The sequence below is a fragment of the Oryctolagus cuniculus genome, chromosome X (genome assembly GCF_964237555.1).
Source record: "Oryctolagus cuniculus chromosome X, mOryCun1.1, whole genome shotgun sequence".
Classification (NCBI taxonomy): Eukaryota; Metazoa; Chordata; class Mammalia; order Lagomorpha; family Leporidae; genus Oryctolagus; species Oryctolagus cuniculus.
In genome coordinates, this window is record NC_091453.1 from 79,434,807 (window position 1) to 79,459,870 (window position 25,064).

Consider the following 25,064-nt stretch of genomic DNA (forward strand, 5'->3'; position numbering starts at 1 on the left):
TAACTTGGATAGAAATACACAAGACAGCTCTAATTGCATGTCTTTTTTTTTAAAGATTTTATTTATTTATTTATTTATTTGAGAGGTAGAGTTACAGTGAGAGGGAGAGACAGAGAGAAAGGTCTTCTTTCCGTTGGTTCACTCCTCAAATGGCTGCAACAGCTGGAGCTGTGTCGATCCAGGAGCCAGGAGCTTCTTCCCTGTCTCCTATGTGGGTGCAGGAGCCCAAGGACTTGGGCCATCTTCTACTGCTTTCCCAGGCCATAGCAGAGAGCTGGATTGGAAGAGGAGCGGCTGGGACTAGAACCAGTGCCCATATGGGATGCTGGCATCGCAGGTGGAGGATTAACCTACTGTGCCACGGTGCCTGCCCCTCTAATTGCATTTCATGGATTACCGACAAATTTAGAAAAAAATTGCAGGAACAGCATAATGGCTTTTTTTCTCTTATACTTTTATATAATTATATATGAGAATTATCCCATCAAGCTAGGTTAATGGTGGTGTTCCGTAATGCTCAAGAAATTCATTTTACTACTCAAGTTCAAAATGTGAGTCACTTCTGACTCTTACCTTACTCTCCCAATCAAAGGAATCAGAGTGCCACTTTTAATTACTTCATACCGTCCTACATATTTGTTCCTCTTTGATTATTACTGAAATTGACCTACCTCTGATGCTTAACATTTTGCATGCATATTACTGCAACAGATTTTCACTTTTTCTTGTTATTGATATCTACATTTTTGCTCTATCCTGTGCACTACTACTACTGATAGTTTTAAATTTTGCTGATATAAACATAAATATTGCTGATAAACTTTTTTCAAATGTAGTTTTTTAAATAAGCTTTCTAAAGTACTCTCATATTTTAGCATTATTCTTTTGTTCTTTGTCTAGCTAAGAGTTATTCATTTTATATTTTCAAAGAGTCAGCTGTGTTGCCTTGCTCTTTTGTATTGATGTTTTTAGTCTCTATTTCTGCTGAGTTTTTTTTTTCTTTCCTTCTAATTTACTTTCAATTGGCTTATTCTTATTTTTCTACTTCCTTGAGGTGTTGTGATATTTTAGTTCTTACTGCCTTTTGGATGTACACATTGATTGCTGTGAACTTCCCTCCTAGTACTACTTTTTCTGTATCCCATAGGTTTTAGTATATTGTTTCTTCATTTTCATTGGTTTCAAGAATTTTAAAAATTTCTTAATTTTTCCTCATCGATTGATTGTTCAAGAGTGTGTTATTTAATTTCCATGTATCTTTATAGTTGCCAAAGTTTTTCTTATTAATTTCTAGTTTTACTGCATTTTGCTTGGAGAAAGCACTTGATATGATTTTGATTTTTCAAACTTTCTTGAAACCTGTCTTGTGATCTGCCATATAATCTACCTTATAGAATCTCTCATGTGCTGTTGAGAAGAGAATGTATTCTGTAGATGTTGGATGAGATGCTCTGAAGATGTTTATTAGCTGCAACTGGTTCAAGATGTAGTTTAACTCAACTGTTTCTCTGTTGTTTTCTGTCTGGATGATCCACCCATTGCTGAAAATTGGGTGTTAAATTCAAAACAATTATTTAATTGGGATGTCTGTCTCTCTCTCTCTCTTAATATTTCCTTTACATATCTCAATGCTCCAATATTAGATACATATGTATTTACAATTGTTATTTCCTCTTGCTTAACTGACCACTTTGTCATTAAATAATGACTTTCCTTGTCTCTTTTTTCCTAATTTTATCTGAAATGCAGAGGTCTCAGAGCCAGAGAGAAAGATCAACCAACAGAAAGACTTACAGAGATCTCCGATCTTTTGATTCACATTCCAAATGCCTGCAACAGCAGGGACTGTGTCAAGCATAAGCCAGGAATGAAGAACTCAAGATCTCCAACACTGGTGTCAGGGACTCTACTACTTGAGCCATCCCCTGATATGTTTTACATGCCTCTTTTCCTGATTTTACTGGAAAGCTGCTATTGGCAGGAAAACTCCCTGGTAAGCTCTTCCATCATAATGGGAGGAGATCTTACTATGTCCCAATAAGACACCTATTGTCTTATGCAGCTATGCCTAGACTACTGACCAGGTTCTGCAGTTACATTGAAAGTCTGTGGATTCCCTAACATGTGATCATGAACAAATTCTATCCTTAGAATATCTACTGATAGAGTAAGGTAGTAGTGTATGTGCAGTGATTAATGGGATTTAATACATTTATTCAACAGTGTGCTCAAGGAAAGAGATATCACAAGGATTTATATTCAATCTTTGGGCTCACCATTCATCCCTTTATACTCCTTAGAAGAGAAATTGGTGTTAATTAAAGTGAAATTATAAAGTAAACTCTTGGATCTATCTGTGGTCACTTAGGTTATTCAGGTACTCTGTTCTAAGTAGCTAACTCTATGTCGCTAAACTAAAAGGTACAGATTAATTATAATATAGATACATAAATAAAAATATTACCATTGAAGTTGATAAAAATTTAACTTAAGATTGAATTGCTCTGTTCAGTTTTCTTTGTTTTATGAAACAAATTTATCTACTGCTTTTGGCATTCAGTATAGCTTTTTTGTTGTCAAATATGTTTTATAATAGTTTCTGTCTTATGAAATGTGTATATCTAAGTTTTACTGAAGATGACGCTAGTAAAATATGTTTCAGATAACTTTGAAGTGTCATAATATACTGCTAGTGTAGGAGATAGTAACAGTCCATATATTGTTCCTGTTGTTCATCATTTCAGAGATACATAAATTCAGTCTGTTTTCTCTTCCCTTTTTTTACACCTTAAACTGATTTTGTTGTTTCATAAACTATAGAAGTCCAATGTAATCTGTGGTTTAAAAATAATGTTTAGAATTGTTACCTCTGTAACCACAGCTGGTCATGAGTCCTACTTAACAAAAAAGGTTTATGATAGTTTTAAAACCTAGAATAAAAGAGATTGCATTGTTAGATTTGGACAACTACACATTGAGCATTCAGGGCTACTCTGCTAGTGTTGGGATCACTGTTAGCATCTCAGGCACAGCCTGAATCTCACTGCTGAATAACAGACATCAGATCTTTACTCATGGTCTATTTGATAGGAAGGGCTCATCACTTAGGAACCTGGAGACACAAAGATACTGAAGAGCAGGGCAGAAAAATATAACGCAGGGAAAGGTTATTCGGGACACAGTAGGAAAATGTAGGGTTGGTTCAATGTCAATGGAGTAAGGAAGATTTGGAAAAGGCCAGGAGGTATTTAACAGGACCTTTTGGTAAACGTATGAGTCAGCATTGAATAAAGTGGGGCAAGTCAGAGATGCCTAGAACAAGGAAGAGCTGAGCAAGTCAAGGCACAGCAAAACAGGGCATGATCTGCCCTACCTGATACAGAACGAAGAGGGTAGGGAATGAAAGAGAATGGGACCAGGGGGGCCTTGGTTAATCCTCCACCTGTGGTGCCGGCATCCTATATGGGTGCCGGGTTCTAGTCCCAGTTGCTCCTCTTCCAGTCCAGCTCTCTGCTGTGGCCCGGGAAGGCAATGAAGGATGGCCCAGGTGCTTGGGCCCCTGCACCCGCATGGGAGACCAGAAGGAAGCATTTGGCTCCTGGCTTCAGATCGGTGCGGTGCACCAACTGTAGCAGCCATTTGAGGGGTGAACCAACAGAAGGAAGACCTTTCTCTCTGTTTCTCTCTCTCACTGTCTAACTCTCTGTCAAATAAAAAAAAGAAGAAGAAAGAGAATAGGACCAGATAGGTTAAGGTGAAATGAAGCAGGAAAGGGCAATAGGTAAGTTGAGTTTATACAGAAACATTGACTGCATGATGATACTAAGAAGACAAAGTTTCCATTGATTGATTAATATGAATGATGTGGAGAGGATAGCAGGGCCAGAATCCAGCTGTTTGTTGTCATTGCTACTGCCCTTTCCTGCAGCTAGTAACCATGATGTACCTCTCAACCCCCACCCCCACTCCAACAGATGAACATTCACTGCTTCCACAGCCCAACAGTGATGCTGAGTGAACAGTCTGCAAAGCCTGGGCTTCCGTGATACTCTATGACCATATCAGTAAGAAATGGGAACCAATCAAGCCCAGCCAGCAGAGGTTCAGCCAGAACAACATCTATCACAACACTGCCAGCACCACTTTCAGACATTGGAATCATGCTACAGGATCAGTAGGCTGTGCTGAATGATTCCATCAGGGGATGAAGTACAATCAGGTAACATCAACCATCCATCAGTGGCGAGATACCCAATAGTTCAACAGCTTAAACTGTGCAAGAAAGGGAAGAGGTGACTGCATTTTCCATGGCAGTGAATGTTGTGTTCCCTGAACATCATGTATGCCCAAGAAAGAGGTCCCTCCACCCAGTTTCAAATGCAGAACGGTCCCTCTTCTGATGAGTTAGACATCCAGAGAAGGCACGGGATGGAGAAGCAGCAGCAGCAGCAGCAGCAGCACTATCGGGAATCTCCAGAGAGGAGAATCTCAGCCACAGAGCCCACTCTGCCACTTGGGCATCCCCCATCTGCAGCTAAAGGCCATGTCTCTGGGAGCAGGCCTCCACCCATGGGGTCACCCCACCTCTCTGCCAGCAGAAGAGCCCAGGGAAATGGCCTGGACAAGAGCTCCATGTCGGTACTGGCTATATCCCTGGCTGAGGCCAAGATGAGAAGAGCCCAGCAGCCAAAAAATGACTCTGGAGGCTCTAGTCCTCATGGAACCTCGAAGTTCAATGCCAAGTGGTTGAATGGCATGGGCAGTGGTGGAGGCCTTGTGGAGATCAACCAACTGCTGGCCAAAAATGAAGCCTCTGGGACAGACAAGCCAGCTGACAAGAAGAAAGGTGAAAGCTAAATATAAGACACTGGCACCTCTCCATCTCTCTGGACGTGAGCATCCAGCTGGTCACGTAAATCCTCAAAGGCTGCCCAGAAGCTCTGGTACCAGAGTAACTCAGTAGATGAAAAAAATCTGCTCCTCATGCCAATGTAGAACTCCAACTGTGGAAAAGCAGCCCAAAGCTAAGAGCCCCTTCAGTTGCAGCCTCACCGTGAAGCCTGTTGTGTTTCTTAGAGTTGGACTGCATGAAACAGGAGATACTGGAGCAAGCATAAGAGAGCCTGACAGGGCCAAGGAGGAGATCGTTGATCTCATCAGGCCCTGGCTGAGTTGGAAATCAGTGGACACTTTGGTTCCCTCAGATGATGGAGGACACAGAAAACACACTGAAGCGTAGGTGTTTCTCATGTACAAATCTCAAACTCTGTTACATAATAAAATGAGCAAATAGTCAATTCTTGGGTTTTTCAAGATTCTATCCAACACAGACCCTCAGTTCTCCTCTTTTTTTTTTTGTATGTTATATTGGCTTATTTAAGTGCACATTTCTTTTGGCTTATAGATAGGATACTTCCAAATCAGCTGCTGTTTAAATGGTCTCCAAGTTTTCTTCTAGTTAGTGCTGGTAGTATCTTAACTAGTAGTGGTGAGCTGGGCACAGTGCAGTGTCACCACACACTGCAGAGCTGTCCAAACCTAGCTCCATCCCTGGCCATCGTGGTGGTAAAACCATCTGTCCATGCACTGTGGTATCTGTGTCCACACAGTAGTAAAGAGTTCACTGTCCCCCAACCCCTCAAAAAGAGTTACATGAATTATAGTTGTGATTGACATGAGCATTCAATAGCAGTTGCACATATTAAGCAGGCCTAAATACATCTTGGTTTTCACAAATTCTATGGACTCTACATCAAAGTGCTCATCAACACACATGCTACCCATCAAAATTTTCTATTCTACCATTCCTTCTTAAACCTATGAAATTTCCAACATATATTTATACTATCAATGCCTTTAAACTTATTTTCATATGCTTATGATTTAATAGTATTTCTCCTGTTAAGTTTTAAGAATCACATGTGGAATTTGTGAAAATGCATATTTTGAGGTTGCATCTATGATACCACATCTGCTGAAGTTGATGCTATAATATTCTCAGAAGACTTCTGCAGTTAGGAAAAATCAAGGCCATATATGTGCAATGGTTTATGAGGAGCCATTTAATACCCCGTTGGGCATTAGCTGTATCTGTTCAAAAGAGAAGAATGATCAGAGTATTTTCCCTAGAATAGAGTGGTAGAAAAAAATGGGAATATATCTACTGGTTGCCACTCCTTCATTCCAATGAACAGATACCACCCTCCTTTTCAATGTGCTGAGTATTTCAGTTATGAAATAGTATGAATCATAAAAGTAGGCTACTCCCTTGGTTAAGGATTTGATCACTTTTCCTGTTGCAAAAGTATCCTAGGTGGTCTCCTGGTATATTATCCCACTCTAACTTGTCCTTCACACTACTCTGTGTAAAACCTTTACGTAACTGCCAGTACCTATAGGATAGGCAGAATACTGTAGAATTGAAGGGAGAGCCCTCAATTCTATACCAGTAGTTGTACCCCAAAAGTCTATTCTCCCCTTCTTCTTAATCAAATGGCCAAACATTCAGGTATAATCTGTATTTTGTAGCCTCCTTTGCATCCAGATGATTAAGTTCAGACTAGTGGTATGTGAATCTCAGTGATGTGTGAACGACTGAACCGTTTCTACATTAAAGACAATTGTTTTCCCTGGATTTTGAGTTTTCATCCTTTGCGAAGGTGCCTTTGAACCAGGTGGACAAGATCAACACCCTTGAGAAGGTAGAGCAATAAGACAGAAGGAAAATTTGTTCTTTAATCTGTTCCCCCTGCCCTGACATGAGACAGCAATAAGCATGTACCAAGTACTGTAGATATCACTGTGGAACCCACTATGATTGTGAAGGCCTGTTAGAGTACTGTAATCTTTACAATGACTGATGAACTATCTTCTGCTGTTCTTCCTTATGAATCTGCCTCTAGCTCACAATATGTCTCTGGAATAAATAAATGGTAATGCATTAATACTGACCCATCAGAAAGGAGCAGTAATGTGTACTGACTATTAAAAAACTATTTATCATCTGCTATGGATTTTATATTCCTTGCTGAGTTTTACTTTATACTCCTGTTAATGAGGATGTTTTTGGGGTGATTACTATTTTTTTCAGAAGAACTTTTTCTTTGGGGGGGGGTGGGGAGGAAGCCATCCATAAAAATCAATTTGGCAGCTCTGACCAAGAGTATCAAGCAGTCCCCATTCTCTTGACCACACTGTTTGCTGGTGCCATTGATTAAATCCTCTGCATTCTTTCCAGGGTCTCTAGAAAGTCCTACTTAAGAAAAAAATTTAACAGAGTAAGCCATTTGCACCTGTTTGAATCCTGCAAAGCAGCAGTAATGTTGTCACTCTCAAATACAACTATTGGGCTTTGTGGGCCCCAGATAATATGGAATGTGACAGGAAGATCATGTTAGGAAGAAATGCAGATGAAGCAGTCTAGCCCCGCCCCCCATCAAAGTCAGAGCTGTGAACAGAATCCATTCACAGGCTCCCCAGCCATTGGCAGACCAATTTGCTACTGCTCACAGCTGACAGTGACTTCAGAGGGATGTGACTTGGAAGCTGAATTTTTAGTAACCCTGTATTTAGGGCATGATTACCAATACACCAATCTGTCGCTCAGCAAAATCAAGGACTATAGGTTTAACTTCCTTGATAGTGGCAGAGGGGAAGTATTAACAGTTTTTGTAACTTACACTATGGCTTCTGTTAGTACCTAGAGTAGTAACTGTGAAACTTTTGAGGTTATCAAAATTACCCTGGCAACTTACTTAAAAGGAACATTCTTAGGCCAATTCCTAGATATTCTAATTTTTAAGACATGGGAATGGCCCAGGAAGGAGCCTACATTTTGACTAGCAACTGAGGTGTGTCTGAGGCAGGGAAGATGGACCACTTTGAAACAGCTTGAGCTAGAAGCTATTCATAGCCCTCTTGCCTATTCTGCAAGGGTGTTCCCAACGGAACACTGGCACTGCAAGATGATAATAGGAATTATATTTTAATAAGTATGTTGGGGTATTATTTTAAAATGTTTAAGTTTGAGAACTGCAGTGTTAAAATCTTTACATGTTACTTGGGGTGAGTGTTTAGCCTCGTGATTAAGACACTGGTGGATGCCCACGTCCCGCACTGGAGGACCTGGGCTGGATACCAGGTTCACCCTCCATACTCCAACTTCCTGTTAATGTGCACCCTTATGCGCAGCAGTGATTGTTCAAGTAATTGGGTTCCTGGCACCCACGCAGGAGATCTAGATTAAGTTCCCAGCTCTCAGATTTGTCCTGGCCTAGCCCCAGTTATGGGCATTTAGGGAGTGAAACAGTGAATGGGCACTCACTCTTTCTCTATGACATCAATAAAGAAGTTTAAAAAATGAAGAAAAAGAAAAAGCAGTCCAGATCATTTAGTCCATAAGCTCACAGATATAGGCAGGTCCCAGATCTGTATTTGGCACCAAAGATCAAAAGTCTAAGAGTAAAACCTAATGAATATTCACTAATTCTGATTACTCATACGTTCAGATGGAAAATTACTGATTGAAACTTTTTCTGTAGTATAAAATAATATTTAATCTTCTGGTAGATAATTATAACAATCTTTTTTTTTTTTTTGACAGGCAGAGTTAGAGAGAGACAGACAGAGAGAAAGATCTTCCTTCCATTGGTTCACCCCCCAAATGGGCGCTACAGCCATTGCTGCGCCAATCGGAAGCCAGGAGCCAGGTGCTTCTCCTGGTCTCCCATGCGGGTGTAGGGCCCAAGCACTTGGGCCATCCTCCACCGCACTCCCGGGGCACAGCGGAGAGCTGGACTGGAAGAGGGGCAACCGGGACAGAATCTGGTGCTCCAACTGGGATTAGAACCCGGGGTGCCGGTGCCGCAGGCGGAGGATTAGCCTAGTGAGCCATGGCGCCGGCCATTATAACAATCCTTTTAACACAAGCTTTTTTTTACATGGTGACTAATGCAAGAGAGAAACTTAAAAGTAAATCTATCGTGGCAAGTAAATGTAGACAAAAAGAAGGAATGTTTCTTAGCAACTGGTTGGCAATGTCTTAATTGAAAGAGATAATTTACTTAAATTTTTAAAAATGAAAGTAAACTATTAGAATTCACTGTCAGGAACACTACAAGCAATCTACAAGGTTGATTTAGCAGTAACCCAAGAGTGAGAAAGACTAACACTTTTTTTTTTTTTTAGAAACAAATGTTTCTGATTTTCATTCTAAAATTGAAATGACCATATTTGCAGTTTGCTAAAAAGTTGCTCTGACCTTGTCTATGAATCAGAGTATTCAATAGTACAGGGCTTGATCTCAAGCCATTTTTGCCTGCTGGCAAGTTATTAAATAAAAATAAAATGATTGCTCATAATAAAATTGTTACCCCCTTTCAAGGATCTTGACCTTTCCATACTGAAAAGGGAAGAACTGCTGTGGAATTTTCAAAATATATTATTGGTCATTGATTTCATTCACGAAAGTTACTATTAAAAACCTCATTGTGGGGCGATAAATGATAGGCAACTGGTAAGCCCAGTGAAGGGTAATTTTTACTGTCAATTTTAAATGGAATAATAAGCCACAAATGTTCGCCTAGAAATGTCAGCGCCTGTTGGTCATTAGCTTGAGAATCCAAATACAGTCCTCTCCCATGGGGCTGTTCTGCACTAAAATCCCTCCTTTGACCTCTGTGTTCTGCCACAAGGGCTCTTGAGTATATATACCATCTCCTGCTTTACTCCCCCATAAATCTACTGTAAAGGACATGTGAGTTCGATAAGTACCTCAAAGTCAAAGAACAAGGAAAGGAGGTTTACTGAGGTATAAAAATTAAACCGTTTTTAACTTGTTTATTCCAACTAAGGTGATCAAGTGTCCTGGTGTCAATGAGACTAACAGTTTCCTGAGATGCGGGATTTTCAGAGCTAAAATCTAAAAATCTATGTGCTATAACATGGAAGGTGTTATTCACCACATTTCTAATGGTGAAAATAGGCACTGATGTATAAGAAGCCATGTCTCATTATTCCAGGACACCCATGGACACCAAAATATGTAGCTGTTTAAGTTCCTTAAGCAAAATTATTGGGTATTTGCATATAACTCATGCATATCCTATATACTTTAAATTATCTCTAAATTACTTATGATAGCTACTAATATAAATGTTACATGAGTAGTTGCTATTCTATATTATTTAGGTAATCATGACAAGGAAATAGGTATACAGTATGGTACAGCTGGAATTTTTTCAAATATTTTAAAATCTGCAGTTTGTTGAATCCATGGATGTAGAATCAACTGGTACAGATGCTGAAAGTCAATATTAATTAAGGAGAAAAATGTACTCATGTATTTACTAAAACCTAATAATCCTGAATCCTACCCTGTGATTTTCATATGGAATTTGCTACATGTCTTGATGTACAAGAAATTTTCCCAGAAGTTAATGGGTGAAAAAAATGCTTACATTACCATAGTTTCTGAGTATCAGTTCTGTGTTCAGGTTCAGGGTGAACATGAGGTTGCTGGCCAAATAGCAACTAGGGCTGAAATCATCAGAAGTCTTGACAGAGGCTGAATTATCTCCTACTAAATTCATCTGCTCACTCATGTGATGCTTGGTAGGCCTTATTTCTTCATAAGCTATTGGCTAGAGGCCTTGGTTACTCACCATGTGGGCCTCCCTATAAGTTACATGAGGGTCCTCAGCTGGTTTTGTGAGACCTGAGCCTGGATCCAGGTGTAACTATTTTCAATTAGGCCTCCATCTTGTAACTTGGGCCTGACCAGGCCTTGAACCCTAAGCCAGAAGCTCTAATAGTAAGTAAATGAACTCCCCTTGCAATAAACTCTCCTAGCAACAGCTGATTAACAGATAACAGAGAAATACCTAGAGTTCCTGGTGTCTTCTCAGGCAGATAAGGTCATAAACAGCTTCCTGAGACCCTGCAGTTCGGCACATGCACCCAGCAGCTAGGACCCTATGCTTCGGCCAATCACTTCAAAAGGAATCAACCCCAAAGCCATCCAACCACCTTTAGTAGGATGCACTAATCAGTTCTAGGAGATGTCCTTTGAATTTCCCGCGGGATGAGATAATTTGCTAAATGGTACCATGATGTATGGAATGCCTCTGAAAACCCTATAGAAACCCTGTTACCTGAAGGGTCGGGGCTCTCAATTCAGACCCGCTGCGTCAGTGTTGATTGAGAGACCAGGCCCAGACCTGCAATAAAACTCTCGTGTGCTTTACAGCGGTATCGGCTCCTTGGTGATCTTTGTGGATGACTGAACTGGGCATAGCAGTTTCTTTCAGAGCTAGTAATCAGAGAGAACCTCCCAGATGGAAGCCTTGGGCTCTTCATAACTCAGTAGGAGGATGTAGTCTGTATCACCACCAGCATTTCTTTCTCAAATGCTAACTGACCATCGTATTTCCTGCTTCAAATCCTTCAGCTTTTCTCCTTTTCTGGATAACATACAAATCAACCTCTGCCAACATCTCCAGTTTCACTCACATTGCATCCTTTTACATGCCTCGTTAATCAATAATGTACCTATGTAAAGTTCCAAGAAGTTACTGCAGTATCTCAAGTCTCCCTGATGTTTGAAATCTATAAATTCCTACTCGTCATGAGACTCAGCTCAGTTGATGTAGGCAATGGACTCCTTAATTTTTCACCCAGGCTCTTGTCTCCCACAAAGATGGAAAAACTAACCAGACTCTGGTATTATGTGCAAACAAGAACAGGGTATTCTGCAAGGAGCAAACAAGCATACATTCACATACGAGTGTGGGCTGCCCTACACAGCGAATTATGCATGAGTGGACCAAACAGTTCCCCACAAACTAGCAAGGGAAGAGAAACCAAAAGTGGTACCTGTGAGAGGGAAGGTTTGTTCAAGAATAGAAAGGCGGCAGAGTGGAAACACTCCCTTGCCGAAAATTCCAGCGCCATAAAGACAAAAGCAGTGCCTTCAAGTCCATGGTGGAAAACAAAGACCACTACTCCATCTTCAACTCCTTTTATATGCTCTGGTACACAGGTCTTCTATGCAACATGTCCATTATGGGAAAGTGGACATTTTAATTGACAGCCAAGGGGTAGGGGTGTGGTGGAGTGGCAGCCACTTATAACATCAGGAACTGCAGACCAAACTAGCTGCTTGCCTATCCAGATATGCAGACCTAACTAGTTGCTCGCCTATCCCGATCTAAGACCAAACTAGCTGCTCTCCTATCCCGATCTAAGACCAAACTAGCTGCTTGCCTATCCAGATATGCAGACCGAACGAGTTGCTCGCCTATCCCAATCTAAGACCAAACTAGCTGCTTGCCTATCCCGATCTAAGCCCAAACTAGCTGCTTGCCCATCCAGATATACAAACTAGCTGCTCACTGATCCAGATATACAGACCTAACTAGTTGCTCGCCTATAAAGCTATACAGACCTAACTAGCCGCTCGCCTATCCAGATACACAGCCCTAACTAGCTGCTCGCCTATCCAGATACACAGCCCTAACTAGCCGCTCGCCTATCCAGCTACACAGACCTAACTAGCCACTCGCCTAACCAGATACACAGCCCTAAATAGCCGCTCGCCTATCCAGATAATACAGACCTAACTAGCCGCTCGCCTATCCAGATAATACAGACCTAACTAGCCGCTCGCCTATCCAGATATGCAGACCTAACTAGCCGCTTGCCTATCCAGATATGCAGACCTAACTAGCCGCTCGCCTATCCAGCTATACAGACCTAAATAGCCGCTCGCCTATCCAGATATGCAAACCTAACTAGCCGCTCGCCTATCCAGATAATACAGACCTAACTAGCCGCTCGCCTATCCAGCTATACAGACCTAACTAGCTGCTCGCCTATCCAGATATACAAACCTAACTAGCCGCTCGCCTATCCAGATAATACAGACCTAACTAGCCGCTCGCCTATCCAACTAAACAGCCCTAACGAGCTGCTTGCCTACCTGAATCCACAAACCTAGACATCTGCAGGTGTTGATCCAGATCCAGACCTAACTAGTTGCTCGCATATCCAGATATACAGACCTAACTAGCTGCTTGCCTACCTGAATCCACAAACCTAGACATCTGCAGGTGTTGGTCCAGATCCAGACCTAACCAGCCGATTGCCTATCAAGATGCAAAGACCTAACTAGTTGCCTGCCTATTTATCCCACATTATTTCCCCGAGAGACTTCCAACTGTTAATCTTAAAGGAGTGTTGAAAGATGAAGTTTTGTCTTCTATATCTACAGCCTATTGATCAGAATCATTCTCCTGCCTATCCTGGCTTCTGAATCTACCTATCTCACCTATCTATCTCATAAGTTGGAGTATTTTCATCTGTCACTGCCAATGGCTGTGGCCCCTGTGAGGCCGTCATTACTCTCAAGAAGTCTCCCAAATTTTGAAACTGACAAGGATGAGCATAATTGGAAAAAGATTAATCACAGGTGTAATCCTCTTTAAGAAAATAAAGATCTATTCTGTTGTTTTCCCAGACAGTAGGTGTGGATAGAATATCTCTGCACAGATTATAAAACCATATAGTCACAGCATAGATTTATAATATCTTTTTCAGTGAACATACTGCCGTTAAACTAGATGTGCATGATTCTATTAATCACTGCACATGCTCTTCTTTGCTACACCAGTAAATATTCCAAGGTTAATCGATTGTCCACGACTACCTTAGAGAATCCACAGACTTTAGTACTTGCTGGAAAAGCTAGACTGAAATGTAGGCTCAGTTGCCCCAGGAAATAGATTTTTTTAAAATGGTGTCATGAAGCATAGCAGAATCTTCTACTATGATGATAAAAGAACTAAGGAGTTTTGTTGCCAGTAGCAACTTCCTGAGAGACTCAAGAGAAGAGGTAGGTAAAACATGTCTGCCATGAAAAGCAACAGCTGTGATGTGAAAAAAAAAAAAAAAACACACACACACTTAGCTTACCTTTTGACATTTTGAAGAGGTTTTTAATACCTTCATTTGGTTCACAAGTGTAGGCAGACTTATTCTCTGTATGTACCTGTGAAGATTCAAGAGTTAGAAGTTTAATCCTTGACCAATGTACCCAGCTGGCAATGCACTGTAACTTAACTGCAATGGGAGTACTATGTAGGCCCTGACTACAGTCCTTCTATTTAGGCTGCAATTGGTCAGAAGGGAATATTTTCTTCCAAGTCTTTAATGTAACTAGGTCTCCTTGGGAGATAGGCTGTTCATGACTTTAGGGATCTGGTAATGGGAAAATTTTCTTGCCATGCTCCATCAGTCTTTTTTTACCTGACCTAGATTAATAATATGCCTTACCTGACCTTGTGTCTCCAAAAGAAACAGGATGTCAGCAGTAATGAAGGGTCTTCCAAATAGCATTTCAAATGCCTAAGCTTTAAAGCAGTCTTAGGTGCCATTCTTATCCTAAGGTGGTTAATAGGCAATAGTTTGAACCATGCTGCAAGGTCTCCTGGCAAAGCTTAAACAGAATTTTTTAAAAGAATCAGACTGTTTTACTTTACCTGATGACTAAGTTCTCCATGAGGCATGGAGATGATTAGAGATCCCTAAAGAGATATCTACCTGCTGAGTTTTTTTAGACACAAATGAAGCTCAATTGTCACTCTGGAGTGACCTTTGAAAGACAACGTGAAGAATTATTTCCTTTAATAGGCTTTATCCATCCTGTGAAATATATCAGTAAAGCTCAGTAGATACTTGTAATTATTTGTTGAACACATGCTAGTGAGGTCTACCTGCCAGTTTTCACCTGTATATATTCCTCTCTTTCACAGAGAAGTGAGCAAAGGAGGTGGCTTAATGGGATCACCAGGGTTATTTTGCAAACAGAGTGGACAGAAACAAGTTATATCCCTTAAAACAACGTGTAGTCCTTTCCCTCCAAATGCCTGAGAAACCATAAGGGCTCCTCTTCCTAGATGGATAGTCATACATTTCCTTAATAATTTTCTGTTGAGAGGTCATTGGGGGCATGATCTTAAGATCTAGAATCTACCACCCTTTGGCATCCTTATTTTAACACTGTTGTGCCCATTCTACCTCAGACTCAGTCTACTGGGGGTTTTTAGTTACCTTTATAGGCTGAGGTATTAAAGCCATTTCTGGGGCCGGCGCTGTGACACAGCAGGTTAAAGCCCTGGCCTGAAGCACCAGCATCCCATATGGGCATCGGTTTGGGTCCCGGCTGCTCCACTTCCAATCCAGCTCTCTGCTATGGCCTGGGAAAGCAGGAGAGGGTGGCCCAAGTCCTTGGGCCCCTGCACTCACGTGGGAGACCTGGAGGAAGCTCCTGGCTCCTGGCTTTGGACCAGCACAGTTCCGGCTGTTGCAGCCAATTGGGGAGTGAACCATTGGATGGAAGACCTCTCTGTCTCTACCTCTCTGTAAATCTGTCTTTCAAATAAATAAAAATCTTTTTAAAAAAGACATTTCTAGAACTTACTGTGCAGCAGTTCTTTCTATTGCCTTATCTGCTAATGCATTTCCTCTGCTAACATGACTATCTTTCTTATGGTGTCCTCTGCAGTGAATCACAGCCACTTATAAAGATTCCAGACTGCCTGAAGAAGAGATAATATCACTTTTCTATAGTTAATGGGAGAGTTCTTTGCAGTCAGAAGGCCTGTTTCTTTCTGAATTCCTGTATGTGAATGTAACACGAGGAAAGCATATTTGGAGTCCGTACAAATATTAACTCATTGGCCTTTCCATAGTTGACAGGCTCTAGTCAAAGCAGTAAGTTCAAACATTTGATCAGAAGTGTTAGATGTTAATGCAAGAGCTTCTATCACCTGTGTGAGATCCCCTATGGCATACCCTGCTTTCCTAACCCCTTTCTTCATAAAGCTACTGCCATCAGTAAACCACTCAACATCTGGATTTTCCAGATGCTCAAGCCTGCCAGAATAGATGTGCTCAATGGTCTCTACACAGGAGTGAGTTAGTTCTTCAGTACTTTCAGGTGGTAATAGAATAGCCAAATTGAGGACTTGGCATATCTTAAGTGATACCTCTGGTGAGTCAGACCAAAAAGCCTGATATTTTGTGAGGTGTCATGCTGTTAGCCATTGATGTCCCTTAATTTCTAGGACTCCTTGTACATGGTGTAGAATTGAGCTTCAAGTGGCTGGCCCAAAGTCAGCTTAGTGGTTTAGTCCACCAATAGTGCTGATGAAGTAACCACCCTTAACCATGCAGGCCATCCTACAGCAACTGAACCTGTTTAGAAAAATGGGCCACTGGTCATGGACACAGAATCAATTTCTGAGTCAGAACTACTTGTGCTACTGTTTCTCTGCTGTAGGGTGAATGGCTTGTCCAAGTTAGGGATTCCTACTGCTACAGTTGATAGTTCTTTAAATCCTTTGGAAGTCTTCCTTCTGGTCCCCTTCCAGTAAAATGTCTGTTTCAGGACTCTTTAAAGCTTCAAATAAAAGTACAGCTATCAATCCAAATCATGAAATCCATAGTCTACAATACCCTGCTGTTTCAAGCAACGTCCTTAGTTGTTTCTTTGTCTGTGGTGGCCCTATACACAATAGAGCCCCCTTTCTCTTGAGTGAAAGAGTATGATTTTCTGCAGTCATAAATATCTTAAGTAGTGTACATCTTGTTCATAAATCTCAGCTTAGATTGAGGAAACTCTGTATCTCTGTTTTCCTAAAAAGTTTAAGACACAGATGGCATTTTCATCTGAGTCCTCCTTCGAGGGGCTGTAAATAAGAATATTATCTACACAATACATAATTGTTCCATTCTTTAATTGGAGCTCTCTGACTCGTTTGCAAAATCATTACCAAACAAATGATTATCTCTGAAACCTTGAGTAGGACTGTCCACACATATTGCTGAGTTATATTTGAAGATAGACCAGTCCATTTAAAGGCAAATAAAAACTGGAATTCTCTGTTTACCAGGATGCAAAAGAAGGCATCTTTTACGTATAGGACTTCATGGTATGAAGTACACTTAGGTGTCTGTGTCAATATAGTGTAAGGGTTTGGGAAAATAGGATGAATTGGAATGACTTTCTCATTAATAGCTCTGAAGTCCTGAACAAGTCTATATTCCTTATTTGGCTTCAAAACAGGCAGAATAGGGGTATTACAGGGGGAATGACATGGAACCAGGAGTCAATGTTTGAGAAACTTATCAATTAAAGGTAGAAGTACCAATTTAACTTCTGGTTTTATGGGATATTTATGCTGATAAAGAAATGAATTTTTTTCCTTTAAGAAGACTCTGACAGGTATAGCATGTGAAACTATCATCAGGATTCCCTGATCCCAGACTTGAGGGTGTATTTGATCTTTATTTCATTAGGGAGAACACCAAATTTGGGTTTGTTTCAATGTTTACTAACACCATACATATAACTTGGACTTAGGAACAATTAGTTTGAGGGAAGCACCCAGGGATGAGAGCAAATCCCTTCTGATTGAAGGAGTTGGACATTCAGACTACCAAGAACTAGTAAAAGATAAGAACATCTTTTATTTGACAAACCAAGGGTAAAGTAAATTTCCTAGAACAAAGTTTACCATAAACTTCCATAACAATACAACTCTCTGAGGATAAAGGTCCAGCATGAGAAGTTAGTACAGAGTAAGCACCTCTTGTGGTAGTTAAGAAATTAACTAGCTTACCCATAATCTCAATAGTCACCATGGCTCTTGGCATGAGAGGCTTGTTTTCTGTGGAGCCACTTGATTCCCCAAGCCGCATCAATCTTCACATAAGGCCATAAGTGGAGTGGGGGGGGGGGTGTCCCATGCTCCCTTCAGAGTAGGGTACAGTCCCTTTTCAATGTCCACTTCGCTTGAATTGGAGGCATGGACCAGGGTGGGGTTGGGGGGAGTTGCTTTCAGAGGAACACTCCTTGTGCCAGTGTCCTGCATTTCTACATCTGAAATAACCCTCCTTCTATTGCCAGATGGTCCATAGACTGACCCAAAGGTTGCCAAGGGTTAGTTACTTCCACTGCCATCCTATCAGCCTGCTGTCTGGACGGCTTCTCATGCTTGAATATCCTTTCCTCTTCAGCCCCATCTCTATTGTTGAACACTTGAAATGCTATTTCTACCAATTGTCTTATGGGAGTTTGAGGTTCCATGACCAGTTTCTGAAGTTTTCTTCTAATATGTGCCACTGGTTGATGAAATCAGTACCTAAAAAATCTGTCTTTCATTAGATTCAAGGTCTACATTAGTATATTTCTTTACTATACAGACTAGCCATCTCTGGAACAAGGTTAAATTTCCATCCATCACCTGCATTCCCTCTCTGATTTTATCATAATTTATAGGTTTGGTAATAAATGTCTTCATCCCTGCCAGTAGGCCTGAAACCATATGGTCTTGTAGCTGTAAATAAATCCGCATGTCCCTCTTGATAATTCCGATCAGGTGCAGCTGTTGGAACTGCTGAAGCCCTGCAGAAAAATACCCAAGTTGCTCAATCACCATAGCTTCAGCATATTTTTGAGCCCAAGTGCAGATATGCTGTTTCTCTTCAGTGGTATAAGAAGTAGATAAAATAACATGTAAATCTGCTCAAGAAAAGTCAAAGGCTAAACTTAGGGCCTGATACTCGAGTAGGGTTCTCTGAAAATCTTCTTAGCTTTTGTTTACATTGACTTAAGTCAGAGTGAAGGGGACATGTACTCTAATTATCCCAATTCTATTTATCTCCAAGGACAGAGCATACCTTCTCTTGGTTGGTAGCGGACCCCCTGCAAGTAACTCCAGTTGGGCTATCCTCTAGTAAAGGGAGACTGGAAAGATTAAAGGATGGATGTCATGGAGTGACAAAAGTTATAGAACAGTCAGGGCCTGAAGGTACAGAGAGCATCTGGTGTCCTTTGGAGATGATCCTGGCATTGGGATTTGTTGAGTTTGAGATAGTTGAGGAAAAGCTAGCAGTGGATCATCCATTATATGTATGGGTTGTTCCCTAATCTTTGAGAGAATGAGGGGATAATACAGCACCCTTACTCTTGTTGTGAGTAAAATGTTGCTATAATGCCATTAAGGCCTGTACATAGACAAATTCTGACCACTTTTGTTGCTCTCTACAATATAGATCAAGTTATGAGATACTATTAGGGCAAAAAGTCCCATTTATTGGCCATGTCTCTCCATTTTCCAGCTTATATTTTGGCCAAACAGTATTAAAGAGTTAAAAAGCTTCTCCTCAACTAAACCATTCAGTTTAAGAGCTTCTCAATTATTAAGCATGCATCCTAAGGTTGTGCCCCTGAGAATGGATGTAGGATTACCTATAACTGAGTTGCTCCATAACTTGGGAAGACAAAAAGTACAAAGGGCTCAACATAAGCCAGTTATGTTTAAGAATGTGTCTGCACTCCTTGTATTAGATGTAATTTGGCAACTTAGAATCTTCTTGCACCCCAAGGTGGAGTTTCCTGTCCCATCCCACTTGGATTTCCCCTGCAGGTTGATCTAGATCTGGGGTGTTACCCATACCTAAGGCCCTTTGAATTTTCCTAAACACTACATTCTCGGTAACTGGCCATTAGGGAAGTCTTCCATATAGCTAAGATGCAAGTACATCAGAGAATAAAATTACATTTATGACTGGGGAATTTTCCCACACCCCAAATAACCATGGGGGCTGTCACTACCACTATTAGAGACCAACCTCTAGGTGACACTATACCACTCACCTGGAGGCTAAGCTCAAAAGGTGATAGAAACTGGTGTAATTCTAAGACCACCCATCAGACTGTTCCTCAAACCCTGAAGTTCCAGTTCCCCAAGAATGCTTAGGGGCTTACACTGCCGTGCCTAGGATATTCAATCCCTAGGGAGTACTTAAATCCCACACCTGGAGTATACACCACAGGGGTGTTGCCAGCATCCAAACATCTTCAGATGTTGGCGCTGAGAAATCCCAGGGTTTGTACTTTTCAAAGGTAACCCCTGCAGTGAGGTATGGCTTGACTATGAATGAAATATGAGGTCCCATCTCACTAGCAGAAACCACATTCACATAGCAGGAACCAAAAGCCAGCTGTATTTTTAAACCTGCTTCCCTCTTGGCTACTAGTTGTCCTAGAACAGAAAGGCTGTAAAGGTTGTCAAGCCCTAACTACACTGTAAGTAGGCTGGCAGCCACCCAAACATGGCTGGCCCTGACCCACTGTTTCTGCAAAGGGAGGGACAGAAGGGAGGGCCTTGCTTCTCTACTTCTGATAGAAACAGAGGTCCCACCCCCTCAGTGGCTGGATGTAACCAGATAATAATAAATGGCTCTTCTCCTTTCCCTCTTCCAGTAAGCAAAGGGGGAGGAGCATGGAGCCACGTGGCAAGCAGGAGATAATATGGAGATTAAAGCTGGGTGGGAAATGTGTTATGCGAAAGTTATGAATCAGTGCTAAGAACTGACCTGCCATACATCAAGCACCAGCTGCAAAAACATATTGTTTCCAAAAGTTGCACACTCTAGCACGATGTTTCCAGTCCATGGCGGATGAGGAACAATTATACAGAATTCATGGGTTTCTGTTTTACAATGTTTCCAGCCTGAGCCTGAGGCTGGCCTCCTACAATTATCAAGACAAACTACAAAAGCATAAACATATTTCAAAAGGTCGTCCCCTTCAGGAACAGCGTGGGGGGCGGACTCCTGAACTGACCAAGCAGTTTTCCCAAAACACTAAACGCCTGCACCGAGATTTATTCACACACGGACACTGCGAGGTTACACACTCCTGGCTACAGGCTCTCCATTATGATTTGGTCAATAAACAGTAATTTTTCAGCCAGGCTCTTGTCTCCTGCAAAGAAAGAAATCCTTAGCAGAGACTGGTATTGTGTATAGACAAGAACAGTTTATTCGCCAGTGAGGAAATAAACATATACTTACAGGCAGGTGGGGGCCGCCCTACACAGCGAACTATACAATATGAGTGAGCCAAAGAGTTGCCTGAAAACTTGGGAGGAAAGGGAAACCAAAAGCAGTACCTGTGAGAGAGAAGGTCTGTCCAAGAATACAAAGGTGAGAGAGTGGAAACGCTCCATTTGTGCACTGAAAAGTTGAGCGCCCACAAGATGAGCGCAGTACCTTCAAGCGAGGTCTACAGCAGAAAAAAATGATCGCTTCCCGATCTTCCAAGCCTTTTATATCCTCTACAGGCCAATCCCAGACGTTACACGTGCATTATGGGAAGGCAGATGTTCTTAAAGTTAAGCTATAGATGGCCACGGCTTATGACATTTGGTTCTACAGGCTTAACTAACTGCTTACCTATCTGGATCCACAGACCTAACTCACTGTTTGCCTATCCAGACCTGCAGACCTACCTTGTTGCCTGCCCATTTATCCCACATCAAAGTGCTCTATCTTCCAGAAATATTTTTCTTTGGGTATTTACCGAAAAAAAGCTTTATCTTATTCCTCTTACAGTTAAGTACTCATCTATTACTTCTGTCAAAGTACTTATCCTTCTATATTAAAATCGTCTTAAGTTTTCTCCCCACCAAACCTTGAAAACAGTGAGTATATTCCTAGCCCCTAATAGAATAGTTAGCTAAATATGGATGTTTAAAATTTATTGAGTGAACAAATTAATCTATTATGAAATTAACCATTTCTGCCGTATAATCCTTGGCAAAGTTGATGGGTGAATTTGCTTAGCCTATTAGCTCTACAAAAGGAAGATAACAAATATTGAAGAGTCTAGTTATTTTGACTAAACAATGATATCTGTTACCAGGAAATTCACTGGTAATTAAAATAAAAGGAGAATTATTATTGTAGAGAACTATGTTATTGTATGTGTTTATACGCATGTGTTGGGAATTTGGAAGGAAATAATTTGGGTAGCACTAATATTTACTGGTTGCCTATTATATGTCCAGATCCAGTAGCTAAATTTTACTCATTAATTTTTTTAAAAAAATCTAAAGAGTATGTACTAATAATATTATCACTTTACAGACTAGTAAACCAAGACTCATGGAGATTAAATGATTATATGACTCTTCTCAGGTGATAGAGAAGTGGGATTTGAACTGAGGTTTATATTACTCCAAAGCCTATATTATTTTCAATTCTGCCAGGCAAATAATAAATCATTTCTACATGATTCTGTATCTGTTAAAAAAAATTAACTTGCCGGCAGGCGCCATGGCTCATTTGGCTAATCTTCCGCCTGTGGCACCGGCACCCTGGGTTCTAGTCCCGGTTGCTCCTCTTCCAGTCCAGCTCTCTCCTGTGGCCCAGAAAGGCAGTGGAGGATGGCCCAAGTGCTTGGGTCCCTGCACCCACATGGGAGACCGGGAGGAAGCACCTGGCTCCTGGCTTCGGATCGGCACAGTGCCGGCCATGGCGGCCATTAGGGGAGTGAACCAACGGAAGGAAGACCTTTCTCTCTGTCTCTCTCTCACTGTCTATAACTCTCTCTCTCTCACAGCATTCTTTGTGAACGTATGTGAGACACCTCAGTTTGGATAAGAATTTTTAAGAAATTTAGATATCCTGAATGAGTAACTGAGGTCATGAGATAATAATATGGGTTATAATTGTGAATTCAACACTATTATTGGCTGATAAGGCCAGGAAAAGCTGACAGTACATTTCTGTGAAATCTTGTGAACCCTAGAGTTGCATATATGGTGTCCTTAAGAGTAGTGTGAGTGTGATTCCTATAAACCAGTATACAGTCTTAAATTCACCTAAGGGATACTTATTACCACTTAATGAGTCAAAGATACGCTATTACAACTGATCATCTTCCTATGTATCAAGTACTCAAGATTAAGCAATGTTTCACAACCCCCTTAAGCCATTATTAGCTAACCTTACCTGAACCCATTGTTAACTAACCTTACCTAAGTTCCTCACATATACATTGTTAGCACTACTATATTTAGCAATTTATTGGACTCTTTTACATAGTTTATTACTACTATTATTGCCATTTTCATTATTGTTTGTTTACTGTTGGCATCCAAACCAACTTAAATCCACATTAAAAGAAATTGACTATTCTATATCTTATTCAATATTGTATATCTTTGAATTATAGCAACATGGTTGATAATTCCTTATATATCCTATTTTTGTCTATTCTATCTTTTATATCTGTGATCAATCTGTTTGTGCCTCTTTCCAATCTTGACACAAATCCTAGTCCACCATCATGATCACCAAAAGGAATCCATTTATTATTCATAAATGTAGATTTTACTTCTTAACATTTTCCAGGAGAGAAATATAGAATTTCCCTGAATTGAGCTTGAAGCAGAGTGTCTATTCAATCTCATTACATATATTATAAAAATGGGGTTGGTATTTTGACTAATGGTTAAGATATTGGTTAAGATGATCACATCTTGTATTGTTGTACTTAGCCTCAATTCCTGGTTCTGGATTCCAATTCCAGAAAACCCTGGGAGGCAGCCATTATGTTTCAAGTAATTAGGAGACCATGTGGGAGACCTGAATTGAGTTGCCAGCTTCTGGCTCTGATCACAGCCCAGCATCAGCCATTGCAGTCTTTTGAGGACTGGACTAATGGTCAGGTCTCTCTCTCTCTCTCTCTCTCTCTCTCTCCCCCAGACAGTTATTTTATTTTTGAAAAATGAAACTAGACTTAAATTCAAAGTGACCACTTCTTCCCAATCCCAATTCTAACTCATAGTATGTTCCCTTCTATAGGCAAATAGTAAGCTGTACAAAGGACATCAATAGCTTGTAAAGTGAAGCTACAAAGCAGATACCTATGTGACACAATTATTATTTAAAAGTATTAAATTTGTTCAGTTGTTCAGTCATGAGGTTCTATGTTCTTAAGGATAGAATAGTCTCATTGTTTCTTAAAGAGGGAAATATTGCTGAGTTCATGTCCTTGCTCTGCTCCTGATTCTATCTTCCTGCTAATATGTACCCTGGGAAGCAGCAGTTGATGGTTCTTTGCTGGGTCCCTGTCACCCATGTTGTAAACTTAGATTAAATTCTGGGCTCTTGGCTTTGGCCTGGACCACTCCTGGCTCTTGTGAGCTTTTCAGGGAGTGAACCAGTGAATGGGACCTCTCTCTCTCTCTCTCTTTCTCTCTCTTTCTCAGTGTCTGCTTTTCAAGTAAATAAAATAAAAATTTTAAAGAGGATGCCATATTGGAATATTTGATGGGAAAATTTGTTGTGTGCGCCTTTTTGGCACTTATTACTAATAATCACTAAATGCTAATATAGTACCCCAGTCACTGGGCAATGATAAATATCACCCACAAGTGGAGGGTACTATCTTCCTTTGAGATTTATGGCTTAGGCAACAACCAAGAGTAATGGTATTTAAATGACACTATTTTCTTAGGGAGTTATTAAAACTCATAGAAAAAATATGCTGTTTCAAACTATGTATACTTAGTTTACCTAGTTTATTAAGCCTCAGGAGTAGAATAAAATCATTGTAAGTAACACAAAACTTGAGATTTCCCTATCATTGTGCTTTTTATGCAGCTGAGGGATTCTTGAAGGTGTTAACTCTCCAAAGCCCCTAGGCAAAAGATCCCTGTGTTCTTCACATTTTTGTTATATTTGAATACCACTTTTAGAGAAAGTTGAATCTAATTTGAAGTACAACATTGGCTCTACTACAGATAATTTCAGGCCAGGTTTCCTTAGATTGAGCAAACTCTAAACACATTTTCTTGGAACAACCCAATGAAATACCTGAAGAGAGAGAGATTCAGAATCTAGGCTCAAAAATCTGCCTGTGACAAGCAAGACAGTGTTTTTTTTGTGTGTGTGTGTTGATACAGATGTCAAAATATCAAGACTCTGGAACAGAGGGAAAACACCCTAATCTTCAAATCTGCAATCATTATTTGAAAATGTAATGATCATTCCTATTGGTCATTATGTAGGAAATTAACATTACAAAACGTGAAGTTGGAATGCAATACTTAGTGAGCAAATATAAGAACTATTCTTGGGCTACTTAAGATAAAAATTGATTTTTTTTAAAACACACAAATAAAAATGAATTTGAGAATGGTGGTTTTCTA

At 40.6% G+C, this 25,064-nt stretch overlaps 1 pseudogene; it reads left to right on the top strand.

The window, feature by feature from the left end:
- The first annotated feature begins 3,937 nt into the window (after positions 1–3,937).
- On the top strand, positions 3,938–5,239 carry LOC100345971 (ena/VASP-like protein pseudogene; annotated as a pseudogene).
- Positions 5,240–25,064: the final 19,825 nt, after the last annotated feature.